Source organism: Ursus maritimus, unplaced genomic scaffold (genome assembly GCF_017311325.1).
Source record: "Ursus maritimus isolate PB19 unplaced genomic scaffold, ASM1731132v1 scaffold_21, whole genome shotgun sequence".
Taxonomy (NCBI): Eukaryota; Metazoa; Chordata; class Mammalia; order Carnivora; family Ursidae; genus Ursus; species Ursus maritimus.
Window position 1 is genome coordinate 16,446,903 of NW_024424564.1, and position 27,585 is coordinate 16,474,487.

Genomic DNA, 27,585 nt, shown 5'->3' on the forward strand with positions numbered 1-27,585 from the left:
GAAAGAAAGAAAGAAAGAAAGAAAGAAAGAAAGAAAGAAAGAAAGAAAGAAAGAAAGGAAGGAACTTGGAAATTTGGCTATCCTGAAAGGTAGATTCCATGGGGATACAACCTAACAACTCTTTAACAAGGACACATGTACATAGAACAGGAATTAGAGGGGCGCCTGGGTGGCTCAGTCATTAAGCGTCTGCCTTCGGCTCAAGGCATGATCCCGGGGTCCGGGGATCGAGCCCCAGATTGGGCTCCCTGCTCCACTGGGAAGCCTGCTTCTTCCTCTCCCACTCCCCCTGCTTGTGTTCCCTCTCTCACTGGCTGGCTGGCTGTCAAATAAATAAATAAAATCTTAAAAAAAAGAACAGGAATTAGAAACCACAAATCCGAAAAGAACAGGCTCTATCTAGCGACCAAAATGTCATCACCCAAATAAGTTTCAGTCAGAGAAAATCAACATTTAACAATTTATGTTCCAAAGAAAAGAACAAAGAATTTTCCTCTCATTCTGAATGGAACCAGAGAGAGATGATGACTGCCTATAAAATAAAAGCCCAAGGCACCACTAAACCCATTTGTGTTGGTGGCCATAACTACTAGTTTGGTTCATGACAATTGATTCAACTGTAGCAATTGCCTTCAACACTAAAGAGAACATAAATGAATAGATCAATCATGCCGCAGTCCAGTTTGGTCGCCACAGGACTCTAAAAATAAATAAATAAATGTCACTGTAGAGAGCTTTAGAAGAAAAATGTTATCTCCTAAAAAGGATACATTAGCCCTTTGTGTTTTTCCAAAGTCATTACTGAATGACTAGGACAATTCACATGCCTCAGAATGGCACTGTTTACTTGTATTTTGATCCCTCAGCAGCATTTGGGTTTTAGTGTTTTGGTTTTTTTTTTTTTTTTTCTTAGAAGGGAGGGATAGGAAACAGCCTGTTTCAGAGTTTCCCAAAGTGTGCATGCTTATCAACTGTACACAGGAGGATGGGTATTATATCCCTGGAGGTGGGGCAAGGAGGGCCTCTTAGGCCAATCTTGGAGACATATGACCTCCAAATTATTTGAAAAATAGCCTTCAGTTCTGAGAGAGGATTGGGGCAGGATGGGAAATGAACTTTGACCAAGACCTAAGGGGATACCAGAGATAGAAAGAAAAGCCTTTTTAAAAAAATCACAATGAAGTGGAAACAGCCTCAGGATGAACTGCAGGGTAAGTATTTTGCCCATGGAGATTTTTATGGTTACCTTCTATTCATAATCGTTGATATCGGATTCCCATTTATGGTAGTAACATACTTTCCTTTTTAAATAAGTATCTGAAATTTTGCAAAGTGAATTGATTCAAGGTAAAATGCTTATGAGTACGATATTCAGATGTAACGAAGTTTCTAAAGCTGATGTGTGAATGGTTGATGTTTAGGAGCAGTTAGCTTAGAGGAGAGCCACTCCAGGACCGCCCTGCAAATCTTAAGCAATTTACTTACTTTCTCTGAACCTCATGATCCTCAACAATAAAATGCTTGGATGAGAAACACAAACTTCTCAGGGCAATTGCGAAGAATAAATAATGGGTGCTCACTTAATAGTCCTTCCCTTAGTAATAATGTGGAAAAGCAGCAAAAAGCAGCAAACTCTCCTTATGGAATTCCCCGGCCTTGCCACTAGATGATAAAGTGTCGTCAGGGATTGTTCAGATTACTATATAATTTTGTATGCTAAACCAACAGAGCATTTATTTGTAGCCCAAGACATTACATTTGCAGAGAGGGTAGAAAAATTAAGTACAACACAACACTGTCCTGTCACTAGCAGTATATTCTGGGGCACTATACTACTGTGTGACTGGTCTGCAGGCCAGTTCTGGGCATTCCTGACCAAAACCCAGGACAACAGATACACACACACACACACACACACACACACACACACACACACAACCAGGGCAACAGGATATGTGTGTGTGTGTGAGCATTTCAGGAGGAAGCAGAAATCTCTTTAAAAATATAATTTTTGAGATGGAAGGAGGATTCTTGTGCCCTCAGTTTTTCTCCCTCCCTCGTTTTTTTTGTTTGTTTTGTTTTTTTTACATATAAAAGCACATCAACATTTATGTTGGATTTCTCTTCTATGTAATTCATAAAACCAGACCTCACCAGCCTGATTACGAAACTCGGTCACACTTGCTTTTACTGCTCATACAGCAAGCAGACTGAGTCCTTCTCCAAACACCTGCCCTCCCTTCCCCCACCCCTGCCTACCAGACCCAGAAGGAGACCAGCCCTTCCCGAAGTATCCCAGAGATATTTCTGGGAATCTCCAAGAGCCCTGTTGGTTGTCATCACAACTCAGTCACCTGCCCTTTCTGCCCCTCCTCCTCCACCTCCCATCTGATGCCATTCAGCAAGCCTAACAATGGGTCACCAAATCAATGTCTGGTGTAGTCTTCACCAACTGTCTGGACACCCAAGGAGGGATAAAGCTAAGAGTTGGGCTCCATGTGGTCTCCACTGGTCATCCAGGCACTGAGGAGTGCTGGTTTCCATTCAGGAAAACAACTTGAAAGCTCAGCCTCTTTTCTAAGTCCATGCTACACTTGACCACCAGGACAAAGCAGTTCTGTTTAGGCCAGAGTTTCAAAGTCTCAAAAAAGGGTTAGCTCCATCAGTTCTAGACCCTCAAATCTTGCTCAGCATTTCATCAGGTGTCATGGAAACACTGCCATCAGTGTTTGGTTTTCTCTTCTTTTATCCCAAGGTTCAGACCCTTAATACAGACAAATGTTATAACATCTCTTTTCATTGTCTTCCTGGCCCCTCACCTAAAAATGAAGACAAATAAATGCCCCTTTCCCTCCAAAAGAAACCTAACCTATCCAGATCCAACTTGCCGGCCAGACATAGCCTTTTCTCCTTTTCATCTGCAAATCTGGTTGTTTTTTGTCTGTCTGTTTGTTTGTCTTAGTTCTTGGAAGTCCCATCTCCTCAAACATCTCCTCTGCGAATAATTTACACTTTCATGGGTTGCAAAATATAAAATTGCTTGAATCTGTGAAATTATATTTCTGCCCTGTGCTCCCCTCTCTGATCATAATTTTAAAGTAAAAATTTTGGCAAAGTTCATCCTCATAATAGCCATATCCATCAGCAATTTATTTATAATGATTGTGCATTTCTCCCAATCATGAGTCTGGGAAAGAAATAAGAATATATCACCAAGAGTTATACTCTCTTTTCCATCTACCTCCAGGGATCACTACTTCTAACCTAATACATGCATAATAATACTAGACGACAATTCAGAAGACCATGATTTTAATCACACCTAATTTGGAATTAACCAAATGACCTTAACAAACCACTTTATTTCTTTTAAATGTTCCTAAAATATTTTAATTACATGTATATTTCCATAAAAGTAATATCTATGGTGAGAGTATATACTGACATAACTTATTCTGAGAACAATCTAGCAATATTACCTATGAAAATATTAATAGCAATAACTTCAGAGTTGAAATTTTTACCAATTTTTATTATTTTTATTTTGTTTTTGTTTTTTACATTGAGCCTGTAGTGCCTATATAACTAAAAATATTGCGAAAAGTTTACAAAATATAGAAAGAAAAAAGAAATTTATCCAAAACCCCAGGCTAGGTGAGATTAAAGTCTTCTGAATTGCTGTCTATGATTTTCATGTGGACATAAATATGATCATAAAGTTACTTAACTTACCTGGTTAGATTTGGTATGACAAAGTGTTCTTGTACTTACAACTCACCCTACACACTGCTACCTAAACTCAGTTTTACTTACTTGGGGAATGGCTTCTACAAATTTTGTTACTTTGTGACAGCTCTTCCTTCAAGGCCCAGACCAAGTCCATGTCATCCATAAAACCAGCTTCTAGATCCTTCTTTCCCATCAGTCTTGACTACTTGGTCTACTCATTTGTCACTCAGATGATATCACAGATACTGTTAACCATCCTTTCACCTGCCCTTCTGGTCTCCCTCTGCATCTAAGAGCTTCTCTTGGATCTAGACTGTGCCCCCCATTTTCTACATTTTCCCTGATGAGCACAGTGCAGCAGACATTCAAAACTTGTTTGAAGATATAATAAAGTGATCTCAATTCTATTAATATCTGTTTATTAATACTGCATACAGCATCTTAGAGTAGATACTGATTGTAAAAATATTTCCCGTATTGTGGACTTAAGATGACCACATGGAGTGAAGGAACAATGCCTGGCCAATAGCCACATTTTCCTCCGGGCATGGTGGACTTCAGCAACTTAAAATCTTATTACTAAGCAATTTCCTTTTTAACATTCCTTTAGAGAGATTCATTTCCCTGAACAATTAGTCACCTCTTAGGATAATTACCTTTTCCTCCCTTTAACAAAACTGCAATGACCAAAAGACAGGCTGATGTTGAAAAGTGGAGATAAATTTCTTTACAAAATATTTGGATCTGGAGTCTATAGTAACTTCTATTTTTAATTTGTGAATTTGTGTGTGTGTCTTCATTAATGTGCCGTCTGTGACTGTTTCCTTATAAGTGGTAAAATTTTTGAAAGACATTTTTACAAATGTAAATTATTTTAAACCATATAGTAATTATTATAAATAGACTACTCAAATACCTCTTCACTTGATGATATTATCAAATTGTATCTAATTGCCCTTTTCTTTGTAATATTTCTTCTCTATCAATTTTTTTTCATCTTCTTTAAACTTTTTTAGGTCTTCGTAAATTTTTTCCAAAAGTAAGAAAATTTTTTACTCCTATACATTTTTTCCCAATAGCCTGGTGATGGCCAATTTGGATCCTCATCTATTTTTATTTTTATTTATTTTTTAATTACTTATTTGTTTAAGTAATCTCCACCCAACCTGGGCTAGAATTCACAACCCCAAAATCAAGAGTCGCATATTCTTCCAACTGAGCCAGCCAGATGCCCCTGGATCTTCATCTATTTTTAGATAGTCATCTTTTCAATTAAAAAATCTTCACCTTTTAAACATTTCTTGTACTTACAATAATTAGATGATACATGCACATTTCAAAAATTCAGAAAATACAGATAAACTGAAAATTGACCAGCACTGGAAGGATATGGATAGATTAGGAAAAACATTCTAGAGACAAGAATGAATTATTTTTCTACAAAAAGTGATATAAAAAAATTATTGTCACATGAAGAGGCAATCAATGGGAAGACAGCCAAAAATGTTGGGGGGAATTATAGAGGTGATTAATTAATAAAAACAATATAATATTATTTTTCTGGGTTTTGTGATATTTCCAGTCTTTGTCACCTTTTAAAAATTGCAGTTTGTTATGATTTCTTATCTTGTTCTAAATAAATATTTGCTTTCACATCTGTGCTTTTGTATTCTTTTTCTTAAAGAGGATTCCTCTACTAAATTGTTCAAGCTTCAGGTTCCACAAAATCTAAGTCAATTCCTGTTGGGATGAGTATTGGTGTTTTTAACAAAGTATTGTGATTAGATATTGCAAAAAATTTGCCTAAAGAAACAACCCAAACACACAGGAAAACCACTGATGAAACAAAGACATAATGGATGTCAAAATGAGCTATTCTGGTCATAATAATTCACTCTATTCACAGACTCAGCATTTATGAAACAAGATTTGGATGCTCCCTCCCCCTCCAAGCACTGTCTCCTATGCAAATTCTAAATGGCTTATATTTAATTTCTGTACTTGTCATGGATACTTACCTTTCCAATATTATTCTTTGAATAAAATCTTGGTTTAAATTGTAGAAATTGTGTAGTCTTTTGTTTAAATTGTAAAGATGGTTTGTTTCTTGCCTAACCACACAAATGGCATCTCCTTTAGATGGAGCAACCAGGGATCATATTGATTTAGCATTCTCTCATCCATTAAAAATGTATTATTCCAGACATCGTAGGCAGAAGTATGAGGGAACAGTGAGAGGGATGGGAATATAAAGATGAATAAGACATTGCTATTGCTCTCAAGAAGCTCACAATCTACTGAAGAAGATTCATGGCCTAGGATGAGACACATACTTAAATGCTGTGCTATGGGGAGAAAATGTAGTTGATTAGGTTGGGGGGGGGTGCCCAAAAAGACTTCTTACAGGCATTAAAATTTGAGCTAGGTCTTGAAAGATAAAAATAGCTAATCATGTTGAGATAGGGAAGAGTATTCAGGGCAAAAAGAACAGTAGAGTTATGGCAAAGAGGGATGATTAAACATGGTATGTTGGGATAAAAGGAGAAGCTGAACAAGGTGCACATAGGGGAATATCAGGGGTGAGAATAGAGTGTGGGCTGGGGCCAGACCATGGGCTTTCTTGAAAGATTTTTAAGAAGTGTGTCACAATTATGTTTGTGTCTGAGAAAGTCCACTCTATCTCTATTGAATCCATGAAAATAGGGACAATTAATATGCAAATATACTGGGAGCCTGGGTGGCTCAGTCAGTTAAGCGTCTGCCCTTGGCTTAGGTTAGGATCCCAGGGTCTTGGGGTGGAGTCCCCGCTCAGCAGGGAGTCTGCTTCTCCCTCTGCCCCTCCCCCTGACTCGTGAGCACTCGCTTTCTCTCTCTCTCACAAAAATAAATAAAATCTTTTTTAAAATATGCAAATATACTTTTAGTTTAGTGGATCTATGACAAAACTTCCCATTTTTGGACTCAATGTCTTGGTCTAAGATTTGCTGAGACATGATATCCCTTCAATAGGGTTCAAAGCTGTATCAGGAGGGATCTGAAGCATAAGTGTATAATTCTTATAAGCAGTGATCTCAATGCCAAAATTTCAGATTATCTGAGCAGAGCAAATAACAGTATTATCTGATACTGGTACTCTTTGACTTGCGGCCCACCCACTTAATTCCCCCACCTCTAACAGACTTGTTTCTTACATAGTGTTTAAAATCAGTATCATACTCAGTATCATACAGCTGTTATGCTACTACTACATATACAAAAATTCCTTAGGTTTCTACATGGGCAAGATCAACTTGAAATTTAAGATGAAATAATACATTGCATCTCATAAATTCTACCCAATGGATTCTAAAACAGTATTTTGTGCCAAATGTATACTGACACAGTAATTTTGCCAAAAATTACACCTGTGCAGGTTTTTAGCTTTTTGAAAATCAATTATTATAAGATTGTGGCTTTAATTTTGAGCTAGTTGTCCTTTAGTAAAGAATTAATCGTTTGAATATTTTCAAATGTGTTTCTAGTATCATGATCTATCACCTAGGCTAAGAATGAAATGGAGAGATTAAATCAAATCTATATAAAAGATAATACTGAGTCCCTTTACTAGGCTTGGCACGCATTTCCTACCTCATTTAAACAAATGCCTTTCTTAACTTTTTAATCTGTAAAGCAAATATACTTTCAATAATGGCTCAAAAAAGCAATGTCTTATTTATGAATATGCATCATCAAACAATAATGACTAAAGATACACCATATTTATGCAGCAGCAACAGACTGAAAATAAAAATAATTCAACAACCAATACTTTTCTTCTTTACTTAAATTCTTGCCCACAACAAGTCTAACCTGAGTCCTCCTTTGCCTTGTCTAAGATTCATGCTAATAACAAAATGGAGATAGAGAAACATAATCACTAACTACCCTTCATGAACTTCCCAAAGTAATTTTTGCTTGGCCAATTTTACCCTCTAACTCAAATTGCAAATTAAAAAGCGTCTTTACTTCTCCTGGCAGACTTCGTCTAGTGTGGCACATTGTATGGTGAATATTATCTACAAATCAATGTTTAAAGAGAAAAAAGTGATATTTTATTTTATTTTATTTTTGGATACCTCTCTTGAGAGGTGAGGAAATATATGCCACTGATTTTTAAATTATTATTATTATTATATTAATCAGAGAGAGAGAGCACAAACAGGGCGAGCAGCAGAGAGAGAGGGAGAAACAGGCTCCCCAATGAGCAAGGAGCCCGATGCGGGACTTGATTCCAGGACCTTAGGATCATGACCTGAGCCGAAGGCAGCTGCTCAACCAGCTGAGTCACCTAGGCGTCTCCACAGACTTTTTTTAAAAAAGAAAGCAGGAAACAGGCTAGATGCATGACAGCCATGGATTTGTAGACACACCTCCCGCACCCATTCTTGTCACCCAGAAGCTCTTGCCCGTGTTCACAGGAAACATGCATAGGATGTTCACGGAAGCACTGTGTGTAAGAGGAAAAATGGGGAGACAAGTGCCCATGTGAATGGGAAATGGGTTTAATCATAAGGATTATTTCTTAGTAGTTACTCAGAATCACAAGTAACAATTCAAGAGTGCTTGCATGGGCCCCATCTTGCTTTGAGTACCTCTTGTATATTCACTCATTTCATAGTGTGAGAGTTAAATGAACTCATATGTGTCAATTCCTCAGAACTGTTTGCTCCATAGCAAGCACTCAGAAAAATTCAGCTGGCAATTATTAGCTTGTTTTTATTGCACTAATTTTTCTACAACATCATCATCATCATCATAACACTACCTATATTATTATTGCCATTTACAGAGAAGGAAACTAGGACACGATGAGGTTAAGCTACTTGCCCAAAGGGTTTGAATTCCCTGGGATTCAACAGCCAAGAGTAACAAAAAGCCATGATGGAAATGCTTGGCCCTGGGATTGTCATCTTCCTCCCTATGAAAAATACTCTCTCCTTAGCCTCTTCTCCTTTCCTATGACCATTGATGAAGCCGAGATTTTTGTTACTAATCAAATAAACTGGACAGAAAGCCAATACATTTCTTTCTGGGGGTCTCCCAGAAGAGCAGAGGAGAAGTGGGGAAAGCAAGTGAAGCCCTGTTATACGATATTCTCCTACAGATTTGGATACACTGTGAGACCAATCCAGCCTCACATACACGGCCTTTCCCATTACGTTACGGAGCAGAGAGTGGGCCCAGCATCCTAACAAGGTTCCGCTGGCCTTATTTTTCTGAAGGACATCCAGGTAGGGTGATTTAGCATTCTGCCTAGGGAGTGATAATGATTTCCATTATTGAGCTACCTTGCACCAAACATGTGCTCAGTGCTGAGCTTAGAGTCTCTCATTCCACCCTCACAACACATATTCCACATTTTATGCATGAGGAAACTGAGGCCACGAGCCAGAATTTGGAAGTCTGTTTCAATTCAAAGTCCAGGTCCTCAATTACCTCTCCTCTTGGATATTTTCATATTAGATACCTACTAAACCTGTGTGTGTGTGTGTGTGTGTGTGTATGTGTGTGTTCGTGTGTGTGTGTCCACACATGTCAAAAAGTTCCCCCAGATGATTCTGACCTCCCAAAATACACTATCAGATCAAGAAACCATAGCTTTCAGAAATTGTAAAATTACATTTACACAAGCATCACGCTCTAGGAAAGGCATGTCATTTCTGGTTTGTAAAGATCACAGGGAGGGAGAAGATCCTTTCATTTGTTATTCCTTCAGGTTCTGAGGCAGGGGACCTTGCTATCAACAGCAGAGAAAAATGACCTTGTTCTTCCTGAATTTCCATCACCATCATGGAGAAGCTGTAGGCTAAAATTGTTCTTTCTTTCTCTTACCCTCAGATAAAATCATCTAAATTATGGGCAAAAAGATGTGAAATGTAAGCATACACATCCCTGAGTCAACAATTAATATGATTTGTATGATTCCATACTGATCATAAGCTTTCAAATGAGGTCTGCTGAGGAACGCAGTGACTTGGGGCTGGGGTACAGCCATCAATCTTTATATCGTGGATATGCCATTAATCATTTGAAAAAATCATTCAAAGTGATTCACGGGAGGCATGCATTTTAAAGGCACTGACAAAATTTAAAGAGAAGTTACAAACAGAAATATTGAATTCCTTTGACCTGGTAAAGTTCTTTCATTTATGAATTATTAATGATGATATATAAAAATGTTTTTCCTCTCCAGAGCACAAAGCACTAAGTAGTCAAATTCTGGTTCCTCCTTAGAATGCCCGACTCAATAGATAGAAAGGATATACTAAAGTATGTCCATCTCCTACATAGAGAAATCAAGGCATTTGTACATATGTCTTGCTTTATGCCCCTCTGCACCCTTAAAATGCTATTTGAAAATTTAGTGATGATCAGAATCTTTTCCAAAGAAACTTTACAAAATAGGGATGCCCAGGCATGACCCATCATCCAACTGTGTATTCTGACATGGTAGAGATGAAGATGCGTGGTCTGCACTTGTTTATAAAGAGAGGATTGAGATTATTCTGTGGTCTTTGTAGATTTACCATTTTTGGATTGGCTCAAGTTCTCAGTATTCTTTGGAACACTAAGCTTAAATCTCTTGGAACTTCAGATATGTTTTAATGCTGAATTCAGTATAGCTATTTTCCAAGTTCAATACCTCAAGAATCTATTTTCTTTTTTTTAAAACATCTTTTTTTAAAAGATTTTATTTATTTATATGAGAGAGAGGGAGCATGAGCAGGGGGAGAGGCAGAGGCAGAGGGAGAAGCAGACTCCCCATTGAGCAGGAAGACACGGGGCTCGATCCCAGGACCCTGAGGTCATGATCTGAGCAGAAGGCAGATGCTTAACTGACTGAGCCACCCAGGTGCCTCTCAAAGAGCAATTTTTAAATATATAAGTCTATATAATGGCATCAGAGGAAAAAGAAAGTTGGTTATTCAGTGGACATTCCATTAACAACCAGCTATTAACTTCCTACTATATGTTCCAGATTGCAACTGGTACTATGAAAAATGAAAGAAAACTCAGATGATTACCTACCTTTAAACAACTGCAATTATAAAATCAGATAGGGCAAAAAAAATAATTTCAAGCTTCTGCTCGATCTCTGTATCACTAAGGGCAGAAACCTACTAGAGGGGTTAAGAAAACATCTTCATGAATTTTTTGGAAGAGGCCTGAGTTAATCTGAATGAGAAAGATTAACACAAGAGGTCTAAACTGTACCGCATATTTAAATGTTGGATGTTTGTTTTCTTGGAACAGCCTAAGAGATGGGAGGCTTGCAAGTCTTGGGATTTGAAGAAAAGAGGGAAGCAGGGTTCCAGTACTGGTATGTACTCGCACAAGGCAAGATGATTAGTGAGAACTTTCTAGGGGTAGGGATATCTAAAGAAATTTAAGAATTGTAGTAGCTGAAATTCACGTGCTGTAATATCCTGCTCTAAAGCAGGCCTGGGTGAGTGGCTCTTAGCAGCTGATGGAGAGAGGGAGGGAGGTGTGTCCCCAAGCAAGGTGAGGTGATATTGAAAAGACGATAGCCACAGATGGGAGCAGGTGAGGAAGGGCTGAAGAACAAACTTATTTGACAACATTAATATTAATATTTACAAGGAACAGGAACCTTTTAAATATTTCTGCTTATGTTTTAGAATAAATGATTAAATTTTTAATAGGTTACCATTAAACTGTATCTAAACTCTGCAGGTATCTAATATGAAAATATCCAAGAGGAGAGGTAATTGAGGACCTGGACTTTGAATTGAAACAGACTTCCAAATTCTGGCTCGTGGCCTCAGTTTCCTCATGCATAAAATGTGGAATATGTGTTGTGAGGGTGGGATGAGAGACTCTAAGCTCAGCACTGAGCACATGTTTGGTGCAAGGTAGCTCAATAATGGAAATTATTATTATCACCTTAAATGAGTTCATGAGAAATACTCTTTTGATCCAATTCTGAGACATTGGAAGAGTTCTTTTGTTAGATATTCATACTGTCAAAAAATTACTTTTTTTTACTAAAAATATTGTTTTATATTATAGACAAATAACTATTATTGAATGCTTTCTTAGTCAGAACTCTTTGGGTTGCAAGTGACAGAAAGCCCAACTTAAATGGGCTTAAGTAGAAAAGGAAATGTATTGGTCCTAATAAGGGAAAAGACCAAGGGGCCTTCAATCTGATTGGATCCATGAACTAAAAAAATGTCAATAATCTCTCTTTCATCATCTCTCAGCTCTGTTATCATTGGATTTGGCATCAGGCTGACCCTCTTCATGTGGTGATCACTGCAACTGTCAGGCTTAGCTTGTCCAAACTTGCTATGGAGGAAACAGAGACCTTCTCCTAATGGTTCTCATGAAAGTCCTGGATTTGAGCTTCACTGGCCCTGAATAGGTCATGTATACAACACTATATCAACCCATGGTCTAGAATAGTGGAATACTCTAACCAGCTAAGCCTGAGACATATGCCTACCCCTGGAACTATGGTGAGGTGAGGAGTGTGGAAGGGGGCGACCCCATAAAAAAAATTAGGACACTGTTGGGGCACCTGGGTGGCTCAGTCAGTTAAGCATCTGCCTTTGGTTCAGGTCGTGATCTCAGGGTCCTGGGATCAAGCCCTGTATAGGGCTCCCTGCTCAGCGGGGAGTCTGCTTCTCCCACTACCTCTGTCCCACCCCCCAACTCATGCTCCCTCTCTCTCTCTCAAAGAATAAATAAAATAAAATTAAAAATTAAAAAAAAAATTTGTTGCAGCAAGAAAAATGGGAAAAGGATGCTACATAGGCAAAACACAGACATTCACAAAATCCCTGAATTACACTGGTGTTAGAGGAAAAGGACAACAAGGATGCAAAAGACTTTATGTACCGAAAGTACATAAAGGATAGGATTTAACCCAGAATGTTGTAAAAGGCACTTTGTAATGGCTTTACCTAGCCATCTATTTCATGATAATCTTAAAGAGAAGATACATCAGTATGCCATCAATACCTAGACAATTCTATCCATCATTATAATTAATATTTTTCTAGGTTTCTTAGCATTTCCTGTTTTGTGTTTTGCCTTTGTATTTATTTTTACTTATGCTATTCTAATAGAAAGATATTTTAAATGTCTCTCCAAATGAAGCATGAATAGTTTTAGAGGCAGCTGAAAGAATTTTCTCCCCTTGAAGTACAGATTTCTTTTTTTTTAACCTCTTCTTGCCTTTACTCCTCATATATCCATCTATTTTCCCAAGAGTCTGATACATTCAATGTGCGGTAAGAAAGCTATCATGCAGAAAAGATAGCCAGTCACCATGGCAGAAGTTTCTATGAAATGATAGACGCTTAAGCATGTTAGAGCCAGGAGAAGCCATGGGATGTGGGTAGAATTCAAGGCAGGGGAATATTGGTGCGTTTAGAATGTCTATTATTTTATTCTGTGACGGCATAGCTCTCTATGCATTAGCTAGGACCATGCATATTATGGATACTATGACCTTGAATGGTCATAGTATATGCTGCAAGGATGTGATTCCAGTACTGTGGAAAGAATCACTCTCTCTCTGGAATTGTTCAGGAATCAGAGTTTAAAGAGAACAGAGAGAAGTGAATACGGAAGTAACCTGAGCTGATAGGATCTTTCCTTGAGCTCTGGCCAGCATCCCTGGTTTGTAAAGGGAATGGTGCCAGATGAGGACCCCACAGGGGAATTTGGGAGAAAAGGAAGGGGAGAATGAGTTTTGAAAGCCAGTCAGTGAGCTGACATTTGAAGTCCGGGAAGTCAGGTGAAGTTCTGCACCTGCAGGTAAGGTCAGGCTTCACTCATGGGTCCCAAACTGTCAGAATCACCTGGGGAGCATTTAAAAAACAGACTCTTGGCAAAGACTTGACATCAAACAGATCACAGCTGATACAAAATTGTTAGAGCTTTTTCCAAATTTGATAGCAATTCTAAAAAATTTTCAGTACAAAACCATTAATAATTTGGTATGATGAAATGTATTTTCCTAAATAGTAAAATCAAACCTTAACAGTGTTGCTAAGGGAAAATTGGAAATAAACTTTTTCTTCTTTCTATATAAAATGATATTACAGAGTACTTTTCACGTAAGAGGCAAAAAATACCTAGTCACTTTGTAGAAGAAAAGCATTATGGAGGTGAGTCAGATGTTAACTAATACAAATATAATTTTTCTTAAAAAAAAAAAAAGCAGATTCTTGGCTCTACCCCAGGCCCCCTGAATCAGAATGGGGGTGGGGTGGATATAGGATGGGGTGCTTACTCTGTGCCAAGCACTGTTCTAGGCACTTGTATTATTTGGGGCACTATTATAATTGCCATTATAATATTATTTAATTTATTCAGCCAACTCAGTAGTCAGGTATTTGTCCCTTTTTACAGGTAAGGAAGCTAAAGTTCAGAGACATTCAGTAACTGGCAGCAAGTCAGAAAGTTGTGATTCAAAACAAGGTCTGCTTCTAGAACCTTCTTAACTCCAGTATTCTGCCAGATCTAGAAGTGAGGCAATGCAGATAAACTCAGACTAGAAGGTGTATTATTTTTATTTAGCACCGAGAAAAAATTCAGAGACGGTATCCTTTTTTTTTTTTTTTTAACGTTTTATTTATTTGACAGAGAGAGACACAGCAAGAGAGGGAACACAAGCAGGGGGAGTAGGAGAGGGAGAAGCAGGCTTCCCGCTGAGCAGGGAGCCCCATGCAGGGCTCGATCCCAGGACCCTGGGATCATGACCTGAGCCGAAGGCAGACACTTAACGACCAAACCACCCAGGCGCCCCAAGACAGTATCCTTTCTTACGATGCCATTCGTTTCATACATGATCTTTTTAAAAATAAACTTTCATTTTTAGAGTTTTTTGATTTTCAGAAAAACTCTGAACATAGTACAGAGAGCTCTCATATACCCAATACCCAGTTTCTTCTATTATTAACATCTAACATTAGTTTGGTACATTTATTACAATTAATGAACCAATATTGATACATTACTAACTAAAGTCCACATGGAAGCCTTTTTTTCAAGTATTTAATTTAGTGTCAGCACAACTGTGTGCAAGACTCAGGGCTAGCTCTTATGGCTCAAGTGGTCTGTGGAATCTTAATTTATTCATTTCTAAACAGGAAATAATAAAAATAATGATTTCACAGGGACATGGTGGTAATATTTGAAGAGGGTCCCATACTCATACTCTTTCCCTTGCCTGGATCTGGTAGAGCCCAAAATATTTCCATTAGGTCTGCTAAAAAAAATAAAGAACCATATGGCTTTTATCTTCAGTCAAGTGGTTTATAATACCGAATTCCAGGATAAAGTAGATTTACACCACAGGACACAGTAGGCAGGTGAGACCCAGGAGCACTGAGGAATAATAAATGAGTCAGCCAGGAAACTTTCTTTCAAGGGGAAGATGCAAGAAGGGGTGGGGCTCAGCATCCCCAGTGTCCCCATCAAAAATCTCAATCAGTTGAAGTCATTCCCTTCCCTTGGGAAAAGAGCCAGGTGGGGAAAGGCCAGGAGCATATTAGTGTCGATGAGCCGCATTAGTAGTTAGATTTGCAGGTAAGAATTGCTCTGTGTGTGAGCTCAAATGACTGTGTCTGATACAGGGTACAAGTAAGTACAAAACGCATTTGCTCCAAACAACTCCTTCTGCAACAGATAGTGATTCTTCTTTTTCAGCAAAGACAGTGGTGTTTTTGCTTCAGAAACAGTCCAGTTGTTGGGGCGCCTGGGTGGCACAGCGGTTAAGCGTCTGCCTTCGGCTCAGGGCATGATCCCGGCGTTATGGGATCGAGCCCCACGTCAGGCTCCTCTGCTATGAGCCTGCTTCTTCCTCTCCCACTCCCCCTGCTTGTGTTCCCTCTCTCGCTGGCTGTCTCTATCTCTGTCGAATGAATAAATAAATAAAATCTTTAAAAAAAAAAAAAAAACAGTCCAGTTGCTAAAGTGACTAGACACTCATGTAAGATTGCAAAAAAAAAAAAAAAAAGTTATTTTGAGATGCATCTCTTTATGATGACTATAGAGAAGTCAAATGATTACATCCATTAATTGCATTTTCTCATAGTGATTCCTGGCTTATCCAGGGAGTCACTTTTTTCAAAATATAGAATCCTGGATTCCATCAGTTCAGAACATCTGTGAGTGAGGCCAAGGTTTTTATATGTTGGAAAAGGCTTTAGGAACTCTGATGATCAAAGAGTTTGGTCTTACTGGTACACACTAAAGGGACATTTAAAAATGAAATTGGATTTGGGGAGAAAAACATACCTATTTTGTTCTTAAAAAAAAACCATAGGGATGCATGGGTGGCTCAGCTGGTGAAGCATCTGCCTTTGGCTTAGGTCATGATCCCAGGGTCCTGGGATCGAGCCCCGCATCAGGCTCCCTGCTTACCGGGGAGCCTGCTTCTTCCTCTCCCTCTGCCTGCTGCTCCCCCTGCTTGTGCTCTCTCTCTCTCTCAAATAAATAAATAAATAAAATCTTTAAAAAATTAAAATTAAAAATTTTTTAAAAACCATAGTTTTTGAGTTACAAAGATGTATAAAAATTCAACTTATTTTCTAAACTTTTCTTACTTGGGAAATCTTTTCAAATAAGTAAAATATTTTGGTCTCAACAAAACTATTACATCACATAGTTTGCCAGCTATACACTATGAAGTATTAACAGACAGGCTGCTGGAAAAGTTAAATCTTTGGGAAGTTTGCAATTTGGGTTGCAAATGCTACACCGATGTTTATATCCTCACCATTTCCTGAGAAGGTGTATTCTTTGAACAGACTAAAATATAGACACTGCCTAGCCAACAGTAAAAATAGGAACATGTTTGAAATTCACACACTCATACCACTCCCCATACTTCCTGAACCCACCCACGGCTTTCTCAAGTTTCTATCCCTGGCTACAGAACCAACACATCCCCTTTCCTAAACACGCTTCCCTCCTGCTGCATATTAACGCAGAGACCATTGATGCTGTTTCTAACTGTATCAGCAGTAATGCTTTGTCCTTCCTATGTCATCCAAGGAGCCCTGGATTCTTCCTGAACAAGAGTTCGTTAGTTCTGTCCACACTTGCATGGGGCACCGGGGTGGGGAAGCAGTCAGTGGCGTTTATTTAGCTCATAATCCTGTGCGCTGTGGTTCTTCTCTCGGCTGGTTTTGCTGTCCTTTGCTGGGCTTTCTTATATTGTCTGTGGTCAGCTGGCAGTTTAACTGGAGGCTGGCTGGTCTAAGACGACCTCACTCGTATCTCCAGCAATTGGCAGGTTGATAACTGGGGCCTGGCTGGCTAGGATACCTCACATTTCCTTGTGCCCTACATCCTTCAGCAGGCCAGCTTAGATTCCTCTCCACGGTGAGCTCAGCGTTCTAACCACAGGAAAGGACAACCAGGCCTACGGTGCAAGTCTCTGCTGGCTTCATATTTGCTAGTCTCATTGTCTAAGTCAAGTCACGTGGCCAAGTCCAGATTCAAGGTGTTGTGAAATGGAACCTACGTCTTGATGGAAGAAACTTCAAATTCACATTGTAAAGGGGTGTGGCTACAGAGATGGGAAAATTGTGACCCTCTTTGCAATCCAGCACAAGTGCCTAGTTTGTAAAAAGCTTAACATTTTAAAAAGAGAGAGAAGCTGCCACGGTTAAATGGCTGTAGTTGATATTTTATTTTAGCCTTTTGTGCTGATGGAGTTGTGAGTCGGGCAAGTCCGGAAAAAAAAATCCCATTCGGCAACAAATCCCTACTTTTCTTTCACCGCTTTAGCTTTCAAATTACCCGCAGAGCTAGTTGCCACACACAGCAGCTGCGGCTGGACAGAAGTGTGGTGAGACGGGTGGTGTGTGTGGTGAGGAAAGCCTGCCCGTGCTCTGTCAGAATCGGCTTTTCAACGTAGTCAGGTGAGCTTTTCCTTCCACGAGGCCTCCATGGACTAAAAGGTGACAGAAGCAGAAGGAAAACAGTAATAACACTATTGTCTGATGAGAGCCAAAAAATGTGGCCTCACTGGGCAAAAAAAAAAAAAAAAAAAAAAGTGTGTATGTGATTTAGTGAGGGGGCATATTTGGTGACTGAAAGATAGGGCATTTAGTCATGACTTGGTCCCTGGATGAGAGACAGACCGTGAGACAAAAACTCCAGGAACTACTGCAAAGTGGGCTCACGCTCTATGCGATGACGTCGGAGAAACTTTGGTCTGAGGAAGGTGGTAATTCTCTTAGCCTGGACAGCACTGCAACTTGCCCCACTTTTTTAGGTCCCCCGTTGATAATGAGGGAGAATCAGGTTGTACTAGGGATCTTCTCTTCGTCCCCATCCCAATCTCACCCTCTTAGGTGATATCACTCTCTTCCCCAAATGGCCTGTTCACGAAGTTCTCTCTCGCCAGAAGCCAGAGAAGTGAAAACAGACATTAGCTGCCACCTGTCAACACTCTTGGTCAAGGCCCCCAGATCGGCACTGAAGAAATATTTCCCTTCCAACATGCAACGAGATTTGGCTTTGCTTGCTGTCTTTTGAAACAAAGCAAGGTTTAAGTGATAGGCAAATAACAGCGCTGCCTGAATTTTCCATATTACCTGTTTTCCTCTAGTTTCAGAAAAGCCTAGTAGAGAGGAAATAAACATTAAAACATAATATTGGAACCTCTGAAACGAATAATATGCTGTATGTTAACTGAATTTAAATAAAGTAAAAAAAATACAGTATTGGAAGGGAATTTATAGTTACATAGATCACTTTCCTAGGCTTAGAAAGGGGCCCTTGTGAGCTATTGATCCATGGGGGAAGAGCATGACCAAGAGCGTTAAGCACCAGGACCCTGGGCCCCTCCTCCACCAGAGCACTCTGCTCTTACCTGTTTTGTACATTGGGATTTGCAAAATATTTCTTTTATTTTTTATTTTATTTTTTTGAATTTTTTAAAAAAGATTTTATTTATTTATTTGGCAGAGAGAGAGACAGCCAGCGAGAGAGGGAGCACAGCAGGGGGAGTGGGAGAGGAAGAAGCAGGCTCCCAGCGAGGAGCCTGATGTGGGGCTCGATGCCAGAACACCAGGATCACGCCCTGAGACGAAGGCAGACGCTTAATGACTGAGCCACCCAGGCGCCCTGTTGCCAAATATTTCTTTTAATAAAAGATTATTGATGCTGAGACTTCATTCTGTGGGTAAGGAACTGGAAGCCCAGGGACATGGGGTGACTTGCTCAAGGTCATGGCAGTTGTCAGGTGCGGAGCTCAGGACAGAAATCAAGTCCTAGTTTTGGGTCCAGAGTTCTCTATTCTATCACATGGCCATGTTCCATTTCTTTTATCTAAGCCGGGAAACTTCCTTTAGATAAATGCTCACTCACGAGCTTCTATAAATACTGCCAATATGTTTGACATCGATCGGGAGATGATTTCTCATTCGAACAACTGCTACAGTATGATCTGGGTGCTGGCTTTGAGGTCTTACCCTGCCTTTCACGAGCTGGCCGACTTCATCTTTCTCTCCTACAGCTTCCACGCTGTGAAATAGAGACAAGGATGCTCAACAACTGAGCTACTTGGCCCACTTTTTGTAAGCAAGCAGTTAACTAACACAGGACGTTGCGGATTTTTGGTTTATTGCTTTGAGTGAACAAAAATGATTTCAAATGCACGGTCTGTAAAGGCCTCCATTAAAATGTGTTGTCCCTTAGCACTTGTGGAAAAACTGAAGATAATAATCAAAACAATCACCATTTATACGGTGCATAGCTTGAGTTCATTAAAGCATGATCAAAGGACCCGTGTTCTGTCTGAAAACCATGCAGTCAGAAGCACAACGAGAACGGCTAAGGAATGAGCCTCACGAAATCACTGAACCGTTCGGAATCTTACAAAGCCTGGAGTACGAAAGGAGGGCTGGAGAAGAATCACTGGGGCTGTCTTTTCAATGGTAAACAGCACAAGCACTAAGAACTCAGTTGGTCTTGGAATTCTCTGCTTCCCATTTAGGAGCTGCTCCTAAATGTGGCAGCTCTCCCACCGCCTAATTAAAATGCCTTCGCGGAATGGCTTCAAATCTGACAAGGATGAATAGTTGCCAAATGGGCCCCTTTCTTTGCTGGGCCTGTAGATAATTTGTCTCCAGCTAACAAGAATTGGCACTAAAAGCCAAAAGTGGGGCATCAAAGGGCTTTAGACACTGGGTGAGGACTGTTCTGTGTTACTCAAATGTGGAATGATCACTGTGGTGTGAAATCAGATTATTCTATCCGTAAATTGGGCAAAGCTACGTTACAAAGTAGACAAAATGGTATCCAGATGAACCCTACTCTAGTGTGTGCAATGGTTTCTAGTTTCTTTCACTATTATGTAAAATATCCAGATTATGTCAGATAATGCCTCCACTTGTAGATCAAGCGCAGAAAATAACCATGAGGTAATTATTGGGAGATTTGTGTTCAGGTTCTGGTCCGTTATTGAGAATCTTTGCTGGATTAAACTTTGGGCCTCTGTTTCCTCATCTGTGAAATGAATGGTGGGGTAGAAAGTGAGATTGGGATTTCTAAAGTACTTTCCCAGGTCTAACAGATTCTTTATGTTATGGCTATAGGTAAAAAGGACTAACAACTTTCTTTTTTTGGGTTATTTAAATTGTCCTATATATCAAATTTCAATGGATTTTATAATTATATGGATTCTGGGGCGCCTGGCTGGCTCAGTCAGTAGAGCAAATGACTCTTGATCTCGGGGTTGTTAATTTAAGCCCCATGTTGGGTGTAGAGATTACTTAAAAATAAAATCTTTAAAAAAATTATATTGATCCTGTGGTCTCTTACCCTTCAATGAAGCATGTAAAGGAAGCTTAGTGTTTGATCACTTCCTGGGCTAATAATTTAGTATGGACAAAACTATTGCAAGAAAAAAAAAAGATCTGACTACTGTAGTGGTTTAAAACACAAAGGTTTCTTCTCTGATAAAAAAGAACTTGGAAAGTAGGAAATCTACAGCATGTAGTGTGACTTTATAAAGAAACTTTATGAAGAAGTCCCATTGTGTGTGACCACTAACCTCAAGGTTACCTCCTAACACAATATGATGGCTAGGATGCCAACCATTACATCTATGTTCCAGGAGCAAGGGGGAAATAGAGCAGGGCTCATCTTTTGACTAGCAAGTGATGTCCTTTGTCTGGGCACTTTACCACCCTAAATAAAATTGGGGTCCTGTTACTAAGAAGAAAGGGGACCAACCAGCAGGCTGTGTCATAGGCAGTTCTCTCAGCTGGATTCCTTGGCTAAAGATCACTTTCTTGGTCCAATACAGCTTTCTCCAAACACCAGGTCTGGTGGGTGAGGGCTGGTGGAGGAATAAACCTCTCTGTTTTCCAACACCTTAAAATCAGGAGACGAGCCTGGGCAGGGAGGCATGATCCTGATTGAGGTTCTGGGGGACCATTTTCACAGGTGAAAGACAGTAAATTTATTCTATTGCAGATGCCACCTGGGGAAATGGATACTTTTGAATGATTATAATAAAAGTGTTTTCCAATTTTGTCTAGAAAATGAACTAATTTCCACCTTCCAAAAAATATCCCAACAACTGTTTTAAATAACTCTGTTCTTGCTATGAGTAAGTTCCACAGTGACAGGGACTAGAAGGGAAACATACAAAGCTTTTTCTTTATTTTTAAAATAATGGCTCATCCTCGAGCTTGGATTAGGTAAAATAGTCAGTTAGGCAAAAGGACCTCACTTCCTGAAGCTGTTTTTGTCTTTGCCGCTAAGAACCCACAGGCTACAATTTTCACTATGATTTTATTTTGTTTTAATAATCTTTGTTCTTCTGACTAGTCAAACTGCCTAAAAGGTATATGGGTTTTAAAAAATTATAAACAAAACCTAGTCCAAACCTAAGCAGTGTGATAGCTGAAGTCAGTTAAGGATAGTACTTCAGCTCAAACATTTTGGCTCTGGGGTCCATATTTGCCACAGATCACTGCTCCCCACCTGTCATGGTTAATTTTATGTCCCAACATGGCTAGGAGATGGTACTCAAATATCTGGTTAAATATCAGTCTAGATTGCAACATGCAGGTATTTTGGGGGGTGAGATTAATATTAAAACCAATAAACTTCCAGTAAAGCAGATAACCCTCCATACTGTGGGTGGGCCTCATCCAATCAGTTGAAGACCTTAAGAGAAAAAGATCAAGGTGGCCCAAGAAAGAAGGAATTTTGCCTCCAGACTGCCCTCAGATTCATAGCCGCAACATCAACTCTGCCCCATCTCCGGCCTGCCAACCTACAGCCTTCCTTGCAGATTTCAGACCTGCCAACCTCTATCAGTGTGTGAGCCAATTTCCTAAAATCTCTCTCTCTCTCTCAAAAGATAGACGTAGATAGATAGATCCGTGTGTGTGTGTACACACACACACACACACACACACACACACACACACATATATATATATATACATCCTCTTGGTTGTATTTGGTTCTTGGTTCTTTTTCTCTGGAGAACCCTAATACACCATACCATCTTTTGGTTCCTGGATATTTGCAAAGAAGCCCATTTTTGCTGCTTCTCATTTCTGTAATGCATTTATTCAAGGCTGACTAATAAAGGCAGTGTCATCTAGAGGGGTAAGGAGCATGAATTCTGATATGAGATTGGGCTAGAATCATAGTAGCAAAGTTATATTCCCCAGGTAAACCTTTTACCTCTCTGAGCCTTAGTGTTCGTATCTGTAAAGTGGGCCATGATGCTGGTTTGAGGATTAAATAATGATAGTAAAAACAACAACTAAAAATACCTACTTTGTCAGAGCGTGTACTGTGTGCCATAAGAACATGGATTCTCTTTTCCTTCCCACATAGACTTAGGAGGGGGACATGAGGAAACCGAGGTCCACAGAGGTTAAGGAGCCCGTCCAAGTTCACACAGCCAGCAAGTGGTAATCACAGAATTGTAACCAGCCCCATGCTGCCTCCATAGCACATGTGAAGACTCCTAGTCTATGCCCGGCACAGAGCAGCTGCACAAGATTAATTCCCTTCCATTTTCTTTTTCCAAAGCCTCTTGTCTGATTACTCAGCCATTTCTGCTAGTGTCGGAACCAGTGAAAGCAACAAAATATTGTGCCGTTCAATTTATAGCACTTGTAACAGTCAGGAGTGTGCCCCAAGGTGTTTCGTTCTGTGACTTCCTTGCAGGAAGGAAATCTGAAAGCAGAGACTGCCTGCTGCATGACATCTTGACGTCGCCTATGTATTCACAGCTGCCAGTGGTCAGTTAGGGGAATGTGGTCACCAGCTGGACACAGCCACTGCCGTTACTGCTGAATTCATCCCCTGAGCCAATCACAAGCTGGTGCATTTGAATGCACACCTCCTTGCCTCTGCTTTTCTGGTGTAATTTAAAAGTGAGAAGAAAGAGTGGTGGTGGTTCAAATCTTCCCTCCTGGCTTAGTGTTGCCCTGAGAGCAAAGTGCCTTTACTTAATTTGGTTATGTTGCTGTGGGACCATGGGAAGTGGCAGAAGAGCCGCTGTCTCTCTGTCCCTTCTCTCTTCTCTTTGGAAATCACTGAAGAGGTCTGTTCCATTAGCATGAAGAACATTTATGCATTTTTAAGTGGTTCTTTGGCAAACTGGGGAGCTGTTCTATAACAGGCCACAGACATTGTGTCTGCAGCTTTTCATAATAATAATAGGCATCCCTATAATATCAATATACCCGAATGTAACATCATCTCCTTAAAAATTCATTTCATGTGAAGATGCTGATGTTGGTACCAAGTTATTCCATAATTCTAGGGAAAGAGCTTTTGAGAATCCTCTGTACTTGGCATAACACCTGTTATATCCATGCTTGGATTTTCATCAACTTAAATAATTTAAAGTTCAAGATATTCTGTAAAGACTGGTTTCATTCCAGCTGATTACTTCAGGGCTTCCAGTATAAACGCTAATGCAGGAACACTTATTTTTGTTATTAAGCTATAAATATGCTATAAAACATGTTTTTAGAAAGCAATTAAAAAATTTAGGACTTGTATTATACATTTCCATGGTCTGATGCAATGAACTGTGCTTTGCACGTGTTACAACTATATCTACAAACAGAATATATGGCACGGGTACAAAGTCAGAAGTGTTGGGGGGCTTCGATTCCCTTCCAGTGTCCTGTCCCTTCATTCCTCCCCAATGATGCCAAACTCCTTCCTGATCCATAAACACATCATTGTTTTCCATGCCTTACCTGTGCTATCTCCATGGTCTACAATGACCCTCCTGTCCTTTAACCCCCTTCCCGCACTGTGCTTCACAAATTCCCTCTCCTTCCTGACCCCAGATCAAATGTCATCAGGAAGCCTTTCCTGATTTTCCCACACTCCTTCCTTGAAGGTTAATATCTATTTATTTCTTATAACTCCCCAGTTTCCAAATATAGTTATATTTACAGTTATATCTATATTTCCAAATATCGTTAACTCGAAACCATCTTACCCAACAGTCCTGGAAGGCACACAGAGGTCTTGAATGAAATCCACACTTCTTGCAACAAGAGCTCACTATCAGCAATTTGATCCAATGCCTTAAGGGTCTTTCAGGATTTTGCTTCTCCCTCAGTGGCAAAACGAATATAGACTCCTTAAAGAGATTTGGAAAGGGCTGGAAAACAGGGGGGAAAAGTACCCTTGATCCAGTTATCCAGCGATAACCTTTACTGATGCTTAGTGCATATCTTGCGTTTTGTTTTGAATGTGTATGTCTGTAATCATTTTGTTTCTCTTCATGCCTGAGCTCACAGGACAACCACTCGCCTCGACCAAACTCACTGGCCCTTGCCTTTCCGTAGTAAAGTTTTATTGCAGTGCAGCGTATATACAGGAAAGTTCACACATGAATCAAGCGTACAGCTTGATGAGTTGAGGGTTGGGGGGGGCTGTTTGTTTGTTTTGTTTTTGTTTTTTTGTTTTGCCCCCAACATGGGGCTTGAACTCACAACCCAAGATCAAGAGTTCCTTGCTCTTCTGACTGAGCCAGCCAGGTGCCCAAGCTTGATGAGTTTTTTACAAAATAAACATACCCATGCAACCAGCACCTGAGCCAAAAAACAGTATTTTACCAACGCCCTAGAAGCCCCTTCTAGTTATTACTCTTCTCCCAAAGGCAACCATTATGCATATTTCTCACACTAGATTAAGTTTTGCCTGTTTTGGAACTTTACGTAAAGGTAATCATCCAATATGTGCTTTTTGTGTGTGCTGGGCTTCTTTCACTCAATGGTAAACTTATGAGATTCCTCCCTGTTGCGCCAGGTATCGTAAAGAGTTCATTCTCAGGCAGCATTACATGTTATGAATATGCCACAATTTGTTCATCCATTGTACTATTGACAGGCATTTGGGCTGTTTCCAACTTTTGGCTATTACAGATAGTGTTGTTGTGAATATCATTGAGCATGTTTTTGGTGCACATATGCATGCACTTTTGTTGGGTTTTTACCTATGAGTAGAATTGTTGAGTTATAGAGTATGTGTATGTTCAACTTCTGGTAGATTCTGCCAAATAGTTTGCCACATACTTGTACCAATTTATACTTCGAGAATTCCAATTTCTCCACAGCTTCTCCGACACTTAGTATTTCTTATCTCTTTTGCAATTCAGGTGGGGATATATTTCATCACAGTGTAATCTGCATTTCTCTAATGTCTTCTCTTATTTCTATTGAACATTTGATTATTTTCTTTTGTGAACATCTGTTCAAATCTTTTGCCCATTTTTCTATTGGATTATCTGTCTTTCAGTAGTTATTTACTAGTCATTTCCAGGATATAAGTATAGCAAATATTTCCTCACACTATGTGACCTGCCTTTTCATTCTCTTAATGGTGTCTTCTAATGAATCAAAAGTTTACAATTTTATTAAAACCAAATTAATCCATTTTTTTTCTTTTATGGTTAACATTTTTGTGTCCTGTTTGTAAAGTGTTAGTTTTCCCCAAGGATATGATGACATTCTATGTTTTCTTCTAAGATCATTAGTGTTTTACCTTTCATATCTAGATCTACAACTGACTATAAGTGACTTTTTTATATGGTGTGAGGTAGGAGTCCACATTACTAATTTCCACATGAATGTTTAGTTGACCAGACTATTTACTGAGAAGTTTATTCCTTCCCCACTGAATCAGGTGTCATACTTGTATAAATCAGTGATACCACATGTGTGAATTAGGGCCTTGTCTTTCAAAGTCCATTTTTTAAGTGGCCTAACCCCCCTTAGCAAAAGTGCATCTGCCTGAGACTTCCCAAACACTTGTTGGTCAGCTCAGAACAAGGAACTGGATTTGTTTTTTTTTTTTTTCAAAGATTTTATTTATTTATTTGACAGAGATAGAGACAGCCAGCCAGAGAGGGAACACAAGCAGGGGGAGTGGGAGAGGAAGAAGCAGGCTCATAGCGGAGGAGCCTGACGTGGAGCTCGATCCCATAACGCCAGGATCACGCCCTGAGCAAAGGCAGACGCTCAACCGCTGTGCCACCCAGGTGCCCCAGGAACTGGATTTCTGAATCTGTTTTTTCCACTGTGCTCAGATAATGTTATGATAACATAGAATCACTTTCCACAATCTCCTGAATTCACAATTCTAAAACTGTCAGCTTAGCTAACCAGGAAGCAAATGAAGTGGTGCTGAGTAAGTTCTCAATAAATGTCGCTATTGTTGCCATTGTAATAACCAAATTAATTAATAACCATAAATCTAGGTGCACCCTTGTCGACCAGTGCAGACCTATGGGAAAGCAGTTCGGTGCAGGCCTGGTATACTCTTCTGTCTGGTCATAGTGAAAAAGAACAGTGCAGAAGGACTCTGGCCCACTAGTGCCTTTACATTGAATTGGCTTTGGCTATGCAGTTCTGGTTGCTTCTGATGGGATCACTGGCTATACAAAAGCAGGTGGTGTCCTGTCATTGGTTGCTGGGCTTCTTTTCGGTAGTTTAGCAGGCCTAGGTGCTTATCAGCTATCTCAGGATCTGTGGAACTTTTGGGTTTTCCTTGCTACATCTGGAACCTTAGCTGGCATTACGGGAATGAGATTCTATCACTCTGGAAAATTTACTCCTACAGGTTTAATCACGGATGCCAGCTGACTAATGATCACCAAACTTGGAGTCAGTAGGTTGAACAGACTCCATCAGTAATACTCGTGTCCCAGCTTGGACTCATGAAGAATTTAAAAACTTCCATTATTTTTACTATATTAAGAAAAACAATTCTGACATTTTACTTAAAACAAAACAAAGCAAAACAAAATGACATTGAACTTTCCAGGAGAAGAAATCAGTCATTATCATTATAACCTTAAAAAGATGGGTAGTATGTAACCCAAGAGCTTTTTATTATACTCTTATAACGTTTGATTCTTGTATGTTGATGTTATCACTTCTTTCTGTATCTGTAGGTAAAGTCTCAAGGGGTGAAATGTTAGGTATCAACATTGGGGGCCCTGAAAACCCATGCCCTACACAGAAGAGTATGAAAAACATCTTTTATGAACTTTAGGATTTCTGTTCTTTGGCTCATCTTAGAGTACTGACCTACATTGAGATTATGTCAAATGAAATACACTAAAAATAAAGTTTACTATAAATAATAAAAAATAATAATAACCATAGTTTCTAAAGCCATTTCAGTCTTCTAGAAATGAATCTTTGTCCCAGGCCTACTCTGCTCAAATTGACCTAGGCTGGTTTTAGACTTGCAGCAGGGTTAAGTGGTTATGGGCTTCCCTACAATTTGTTCTCTAAAAGTACGCTTCTAATCCATACCCTAAAA

General features: G+C 39.5%; 1 pseudogene; it reads left to right on the top strand.

The window, feature by feature from the left end:
* The first annotated feature begins 17,865 nt into the window (after nucleotides 1-17,865).
* On the top strand, nucleotides 17,866-27,150 carry LOC103656986 (annotated as a pseudogene).
* Nucleotides 27,151-27,585: the final 435 nt, after the last annotated feature.